Consider the following 8,912-nt stretch of genomic DNA (forward strand, 5'->3'; position numbering starts at 1 on the left):
AACTGAGCACATCTGTTACAGGGTCAGAAGTGCAACGCTAAGAGGATGTCCCAAGTTTTCACAAACTAGAACAGTTCGCATTTACTAACGAGCTTCTAAAAGCAAGAAAGAGCGGTGAACTGACAGGATTGCTGACAAGCTTGCCGAACAAAATGCATAGCGGCATTTCTTCCGGCTTTGTGCGTTCTGGGTTCAAATGCGCTGAGATCGACTCTGTCTCTCATCTTTTCTGGGCCGATAAATAATTACTGGGGTCGATGTCCTCAACTAACCCCTCTCTTCGAAATGGATATTTTTAAATGAAATTTTCTGCAAATACATTTCAGATTAGGATTATATCGAAATTTGTTTGGACAAAACTTTACTGAGGAACGATCTTGCGGCTGGTTTATATAATCATCGCGCGTTCTAATATTTATCTAACTCTTGCTCATTCTATCTGTGTGTATGTGTACATGTGTGTGTATAAGTATGTGTGTTGGTCAGAGAGACAGAGAGAAAAGAGCGTGTGTGTGTGTGTGCAAGTGAACTTGTGTGTGTTCATTGACATGGTTCTAAAATGTAGATCCATTTAAATATCCTAAATTATAATGAATGTCCAAACATATAAATGTCCGTATATGCAAATGGGATTTATGATTGTGTGTGTGGGGGGGCGTATGTGTGCGCGCGCGTCTATCCGTCTGTCTGTCTGTCTGTCTGTTCCCTCTTCACGGTCTGTTCCCTCTTCACGGTCAAACGGCGAGACCAATGGTCACAATGTCTTTCGGGATTACGAAGGAGGTAATCAGGAAGGTTTTTAGCAAAAAAAAAAAATGTGAAAAAGTATGATTATTTGGTGGATATTGCGTTTTGTATTACCAAGACGCTCGTGAGGAAGGTTTTTAGCATTAAAGGCCAGGAAGTATAACTATTTCGTGGAGATCGATTTCTGAACTGATAAAACCACCTTCGCATTTTTATTAAAATTTCACCGACCGCGAGTAACTCTGGATTTTCATCGTATAATTCGTGGCCCCATCGTACATACGAACTGGGTCGCGAGGACGGTTAATAACGAAAATAAAATGGAAAAAGTGTGTGTTTATATATAGTGTGTGTGATTATTTAGTGGTTATTGAAGTGTGTCAGTCTCAAGCAGGATTCGAAACAGCTAATCGAAGCAGCTGTTGTTTACATCTCAGTTTTGTCAATCAAAATAACACATGGTACCAGAACATCCGGACATTATTTGCACAGAACAGTGAGAGGTAAGCCTTAGTTTGATTTTTTGCAACCCTAAAGATTCCACTCGCGCATTCACAGCAAACAAGGCACAGGGCCAGACTTTAGATCGTGTAGGTGTATTTTTACTCACTCCGATGTTTATACACGTCCAGTTATACGTTGTTATGTGTAGAGCAGCGGACTCCAGTAATCTGAGAATCAGTATCGACCTAACAGAATATACCGTCTACAAAGAAGTTTTGTAATCATGTTGATATTATCGAAAGGAATATGTTCAGTTCTATATTTAAGAGATGAGGAATTATTTGCATTATTTACATTTGACGGATATTTGACCTCATCTTGTTTGTTGTTAACACAACGTTTCGGCTGAGATACCCTCCAGCCCTCATCAGGTATTTTGGGGAAATTTCGAACCTAGGTTCTCATTCCTAAGGTATTTTTCAATATTAGTATTATTATTATAATTCAGGTCACTGCTTGGAATCGAACTCGGAATCTTGGGGTTAGTAGCCCGCGCTCTTAACCACTACGCCATATGCCCGTGGGCATATGATGATTATGATGATGATGATGATAATAATAATAATAATAATAATAATAATAATAATAATGATAATGATAATGATAATAATAATAATGATAATAACAATAATAAACTTACAAGAACAGGTATGGGAAGACATCTCAATCGCCGACCTAAGGAGGGCACTAACGAAGGCTCATAAGTGGAAATCCCCTGGTATTGATAGAGTACCAAATTTCTGGCTCTAATCACTCTCGTCCACACACAAAATGTTAGTAATACTATTTAATAGTATTATGAAAGACCCGGAAAAAACACCACATTGGATGGCTTACCTCCTCCCCCAAAACAACAAAACGAAAGACCCAAAAAACTACCGGCCTATAACATGTTTATCTACTACCTATAAGATTTTGACATCTATTCTGGTAGAGAAAACATATACGTTTATGGAAGGGATAACCTTTTTCCCACTGAACAAAAAGGATGCAGACGAGGCTCATACGGATGCAAAGATCAGCTCCTAATTAACCGCATGATCCTTGAGAACTGCCATAACAAGCGCAGAAATCTCAGCTCTTCATGGATTGATTATAAAAAAGCCTTTGACAGCATACTACATTCGTGGATTCTGAAATCGCTGAACATTTTCAAAATTTTTCCTGTGATTTCAGATTTTTTAAAGTATAATATGTCACTATGGAACACGAAGCTCCAATTATGTCATTCTAATGGCGTATTGCACCCAAACAACATTAACATAAACTGTGGAATTTTCCAAGGTGACTCACTTTCACCACTAATTTTCTGCATAGCACTAATACCACTGTCAAGTGAACTGAATAGAACAGGATATGGCTACAAAATTGACAACAGGAAAATAAGCCATCTATTTTATATGGACGACTTAAAGTTATATGGCAAAGATGATGAAGAGCTTGAAGGATTATTATATACTGTGAAAGGATTCAGTGATGATATCGGGATGGAGTTTGGCCTTGAAAAGTGTGCCAAAGCCACTTTTAAGAAAGGGAAATTGGTAAAGTCTAGTTCAATCGAATTAGATGTCGAAATAGTAATAAAGGAACTTGAGCAGGAACAAACTTATAAATACGTAGGAATAAATGAATGCTCTGATATCCAGCATGCAAGTATGAAAGAGAATGTTATAGACGAGTTCGAGCAGTCCTGAAGTCTGAGCTGAATGCATATAATATGGTTTTAGCCATAAATTCCTTAGCAGTACCAGTTGTTCTATATAGCTTCAATGTGCTTAACTGGAATACCAGTGACATAATGAAAATTGACAGAAAAATCCGAAAGCTACTGACTTGTAATAAGATGCACCATCCAAAGGCAGACGTGGATCGCCTTTACCTTCCCAGAGCTCAGGGAGGTTGAGGGTTGATCCAGCTTGAACTTACATACAAAAACGATTGGATGCTAAAACTTGTTGAAAAACATGAAAGACCTAAAAAACTTCACTCTATTCTCAAAGCAAAAAATTCGCTGCTGATTGAGCAGGCTGAAGGAAATACGCCAACTGCAGCTGCAAAGAAAATAAAATTAATTGCAAAGACAAAAGCACATGAAAATTTAGCTAGCAGATGGGAACAGAAACCTCTCCATGGCAAGTATGTGGCCGGTAGCAAATAAGCTGATGTCGACCAGACACACACGCACCAATGGTTACGAAGTTCAGGGCTAAAAGCAGAGACTGAAGGTTTCATATTAGCTGCTCAAGACCAAAGCTTATTAACCTGGAACTACCAAGCCAATGTGATGAAAAATGGAGCTGACCTAAAATGCCAATTCTGTTACGATGAGATTGAAACGATAGACCACTTAATCTCAGGGTGTAGAGTCTTAGCACCTGCAGAATATAAAGCAAGACATGACAGAGTCGGCCAGTATTTACATTGGACAATATGTCGGCATTATAAAATCAAATCCGCTGACAAATGGTATAAACATCATCCTGAAGCTGTGACTGAGGGAGAAAATGTGTCGATTCTATGGGACTTCCCCGAGCAGACCGACAGGACTATAAAAGCTAATAAACCGGATACTATTATAAAAGATCAGACAAAAAGGATGTGTTTATTAATTGACATGAGTATTCCCTGTGATCACAATATAGCGGCGAAAGAATTTGACAAGATTAGTAAATATAAAGACCTGCTAATAGAAATTGAAAAAATGTGGCATCTCAAGGCGACTACAGTACCAGTGATTGTAGGATCTCTAGGAATGATAAAAAAAAGGGTACTGAAACCTATTTGAAAATTATTCCAGGCTTACCATCCCTACAGGAAGTGCAAAAAATCGTATTAACTGGAACGGCTCATGTACTGAGAAGAGCACTATCGCTGTGAAGATAACATCCATCCATGAATTTATTTATTTAAAAATTTTTAAATACATATTTTATCTGTGAATTTGCGCGTGTAATCTGGGAATGCATACAATGCCCTTCTCTGTCCTAGGTGTATGGAAAACACTCGGCGAGAAACGGAAGAAAATTTGAAGAAAGAAGGAAAAAACATAATAATAATAATAATAATAATAATAATAATTAATAATAATAATAACAACAACAACATGGAAAAATACCTTAGGAATGAGAACTCAGGTTGGAAATTTCCCCAAGACACTCGATGAAGGCTGGAGGGTATATCAGCCGAAACGTTGTGTTAACAATAAACAAGATGAGGACAAATATCCGTCAAATGTAAATAATGTAAATATTGAAAAGAATACGTTTCATTATTTAAATAAGGAAAGTTGTGAACTTTGAATGTATAAGAATATAAACAAGCGTAAAAAAGTGTAAACAACTAAAATAAAAGTATATCTAAATAACATTTGTTTCCTTAATACTTTTTATGTAGTGGTCGAAGGAAACCCTAGATTTCGTTAAGAGTGGTCCACATAACTATTCGTGATACAGAAGCTGGGAACCTATTTCAGTTCGGGAGTGATTCATGATCGCATGTCCCTTAGTTGCAAACACAAGTCCTATAGCTGCAATAGACTGCTGTATCACCAACAATAATGGGATTTCCCTAAGATCATCACCCAGTATTCTATCAAAGTCCATTCACGCATTTCTCAATACATATATTGCTGTTATGACTTCCCTCCCTCGTTTTATGCCTCCATCGTAGATTTGTTAGTACTTGTAAAAATTAGATCTGTTCACAGGACCACATATACTGACGAGCATCACGAACAAGTACGTATATGCCGTACATCTACACATTAACAACACACACACACACACATACACGTTTGTAGGCACATACACTACCGTCAGAAATAAATTAGCACCCTTGATTTGCTCACCATGAAGCATGGTGGGGGTGGTCTGATGGTGTGAGGGGCGTTCAGCTACAGTGGTGTTGGGCGGCTCTATGCCGTCGAAGGCAACATCAACGCAGCAAAGTACGTTGAGATAGTACGGGATACCTCTTTGGTGGCGAGGAGTACGTGCTGGCCAGTCACCTGACCTGAACCCTATTGAGAACCTCTGGAGTCGATTGGGTAGGGATTTGAATGTGCAGCAATACAGGAACCGACACGAGCTGTTTGGGGCACTTCTTGCTGCATGAGGGGCCATCCCTGCACAGTACCTGCAGGCACTCATAGACAGCATGCCGACCCGCGTAGCAGCTGTCATTGCTGTCAAAGGAGGAGCAACAAGATATTGACTAAATTTCACGATTAATAACAATTATGTGGTGTGCTGGGATATGTCTTAATAAATTTTTGATTAAAAACGAGTTCATTTCTGATAATAAGTTAATTAAATTAAGAAAATGTAAGAAAATGTAGAAATTTGAGAAGTACTAATTAATTTCCGACGCAAGTGTACATATATTTACATACCCCGATAGAAAAACGAAATCTTCCAAAGGTGTTCCATCTCTTTCGATGAAATGAGGCTCGCTACCACGACCACCACCATCACCACGCACATTCCTGGCAGAATTTGATTCCTGGTAGCGCGTTGTATCCTTGAGCAAGACACTTTATTTCACGTTGCTCCTGTTCACTCAGCTGGCAAAAATAAGCAGTAGTTGTAATTCGAAGGACCAGCCTTGTCGCATTCCGCGTCACGCTGAATCTCCATGGGGACTGCATTAAGGGCATGCGTGTCTGTGGAGTACGCAGCCACTTGCACGTTAATTTCACGAGCAGGTTGTTCCGACCAACTGGAACCCTTGTCGTCGTTGCTGACGGAGTCCCATTTTACTTTTTGTTCTTATCTTGATACATAAATTGTCTAAAGTAACATTATCTGCTACGTGTGTCTCCTCCCCTTTTTTTCCATCATGTTTTTAGGAAGATATGGTTGCTATTTGAAACATTGTGAGGATTGGTAGAATAATAGCTTATATCCGGTTTCTGTAGTGTTCAGTGGATAAAATAACACCACTACCACCAGCTTCACCAACACCATTGCAACCACCACCACAATCACCATAACTATCACTGCAACTTCTATCACCAACGCAACCAACATCAACACCACTAACACCGCTCGCTAGAAAAGAGAGTTGGAAAAGAGTGACGAATTAACGATGAAAGAAATATTTTACTCACTGAGTGCGCAGAAGAGGTATGTCACACCTAATGATATATATATATAAAGTATACTAGCCATCTCAATATGGCTAACCACTAAGGGTGGATGTTACTGTAGCTTTTAGCCCCAGGAGATCATCGTTTCCAGCTGGCTTTAGGCACACTTTCCGTGCCCTTATGGTATTTGCAAAGGGAGGTCATCCCTCTCTCGTAAACCTAAGTGATACGCACGGACTGCAGTTTCGTCTTGTCAACGTACGGCAATCACTGGTTTTTCGATGGGGGGACCTGTTTGCAAATATCTATATTTCTGTCACTGATTTCGAAAAACTGTCTGCAAGCAATAATAAATCTCTGAACGAGATGTAAACAATAACCGCTCGACAACGTAAAATGGCTTGATTGTCCCGAGGCTATAATAGAAGACACTTGCCCAAGGTTCCACGCAGTGGAACTGAACCAGGAACCATGTAGTTGAGAAGCAAACTTCTTACCACACAGCTATGCCTGCGCATTTATATATATATATATGCACACACATATGTGTATATATATGGTGTGTGTGTGTGTGTGTGTGTGCCTGCACGAATATATATGTGTATGAGTGTGTAAGAGCGCGTGCGAGGCAAGACATTAAACTGTATCCAATGGTGAGAGCTCAGCTGGAGAGTTCAGGAGTTTAAGAGAGTATGGAGTTACCAATTAGTTCCCACTGCTTCCAGGTCCGCTTTGGTCCCGGGTCGGGAGTTCCTGTCAAGGGCCCAGGTATGCGTCAAGCTGGAGCATCTGTTCCGGCGGCTTGAAGCATACTGTACTCAGGGGAAGCTGGACACTTGTCACGTCACACAAAGCCATCAGTGTGTCACTATGCCCTGGGGCCAGGCAAACCAATTCCCCCGTTTTACCAGAGTAAACTCTTTACAAAATAAACTGACAGAAGTCAACGGGAAACCCCGGCTGTATCTTTATATTTCTCAAGAAAACTCATGAACCTTCGGATTTTGGAATGGAGCTACGTCCTACAGTCCTGCCTTTGGAACATGAAGAGAGAAAAATTGACATAATCAAGATCAGCGATGCAGAACCTTTTCGTATGAAATAGACTAATTTGAAGAATCAAATTTAGAGAAGGCCTGCACCGTGGAATTACAAAAATAAGTCATATTTTTTAATAATCTTTTTGTCAGTACTCAAGACTTTTTGCAAGGGTTTTTCAACCCTTTTTTCAAGGGCTTTCCGTACTAGTGGGGTGGAAGGCGTAAGGTATTCTCAAAGTGGAGACCTGGCAGTAAATGGTAAAATGGTTTTTATTTGTTAAGGTTATCTTTACAAATCTTCTAAAGAAATTTTGTAGAGATTCTCCATTTTTCATTTTCGATCTCATTGCTGTTTACATTAGGCGTCTCGGATACGAAACGTCGGAAACAAAATCGGTGTTGGTTTTAATTTCTATAGAAAATCAGCAGAAATAACTTTAACAAGTAATGTAAGAGCACTACTAACACAATAGAACACGGTATTGACTTATAAAAGCGTTTGATATACTTTGTATATATTATGGTTATATAACGAAATGCCGCGTCCCTACAGGTCATTAAGATGCATATTTAGTTATCGCTAAAAAGATAGGATTTAAATTTGATTTTACATTTTAACGACTGAGGCAAATAAATTCCATTTTGAATATATATACTGTATATGTATGAGACAGAAATTTTAATGAGATATATATATATAAGGTCGAACTCCATCAAGCTTGGTAATGGCCACTTTAACTTTTTCGTTATTGTATTTCTGTTGAGATGCTCTGTGTTTCTTTCAATTAATTTTAAATACAACAAAGAATTTAGTGAAATAACTTAGTTATCATTAAGTTAGTGTTAGGAACATAAATTGTGTCTAAGGTTTTGTGGAAGATTTTAATTCAGAACTTTTTTAAACAAGACATTTGTACTGTAGAGCCCGAGGCGGTTTCAGTCGGGTTGGTACCAAAAGGGTTAACGTTTGTTAATGAAATCTTAAATATTTGATGTAGGAGATATGTCAGTAAACCTGGATTTCACGGATTTCAATTTTGAAAACGTTATACGGGAAGAATGAGTAGGTTGGAAACCCTGATTTATAAAATAAATACCAGAAATATACAAATGTCTTACAGAACGACTAAGTAATTTCATCCTTTGAAAAGAAAATGCTAAGAAAAATAATAAAACAGAAAACGAAACAGATATCAAGATAAGAGAGGTGGGAGATATAATGAAAGACAAAGAGAGAAAGAGAGTAAGAGAGTCAGATAAAAAAAAAGATACAGAGAGAAAGATAAAGAGAATGTATGAAGGAAAGGAGAAACTATAATAAAGGACAAGTGAGAAAGGAGAGAAAAACAAGTGAAATAGAAAAGAAATACCTTCGTAACTTGCTAAAAACAAAAACCATAACAAAAAGCAAAAAAAAAATAACGAATGAAAGACGAGTAAAATGAGTCATTTGTTTTGGCTCTCAAGTGTCAAATGAAACACACGTGACTTGGAGAAGATCTGGGGGGAAATGATTTCTAAGTAAACTCAAGTTT

The 8,912-nt window shown here is 38.4% G+C and overlaps 1 protein-coding gene across 3 annotated transcripts in view; it reads right to left on the reverse strand.

The window, feature by feature from the left end:
- The window catches only part of LOC115215687 (leucine-rich repeat-containing protein 15-like), a 92,276-nt gene that overhangs the window by 3,344 nt on the left and 80,020 nt on the right, over nucleotides 1-8,912 (reverse strand). The gene's annotated exons all lie outside the window — the stretch shown is intronic.

The sequence above is a fragment of the Octopus sinensis genome, linkage group LG9 (assembly GCF_006345805.1).
Source record: "Octopus sinensis linkage group LG9, ASM634580v1, whole genome shotgun sequence".
NCBI lineage: Eukaryota > Metazoa > Mollusca > Cephalopoda > Octopoda > Octopodidae > Octopus > Octopus sinensis.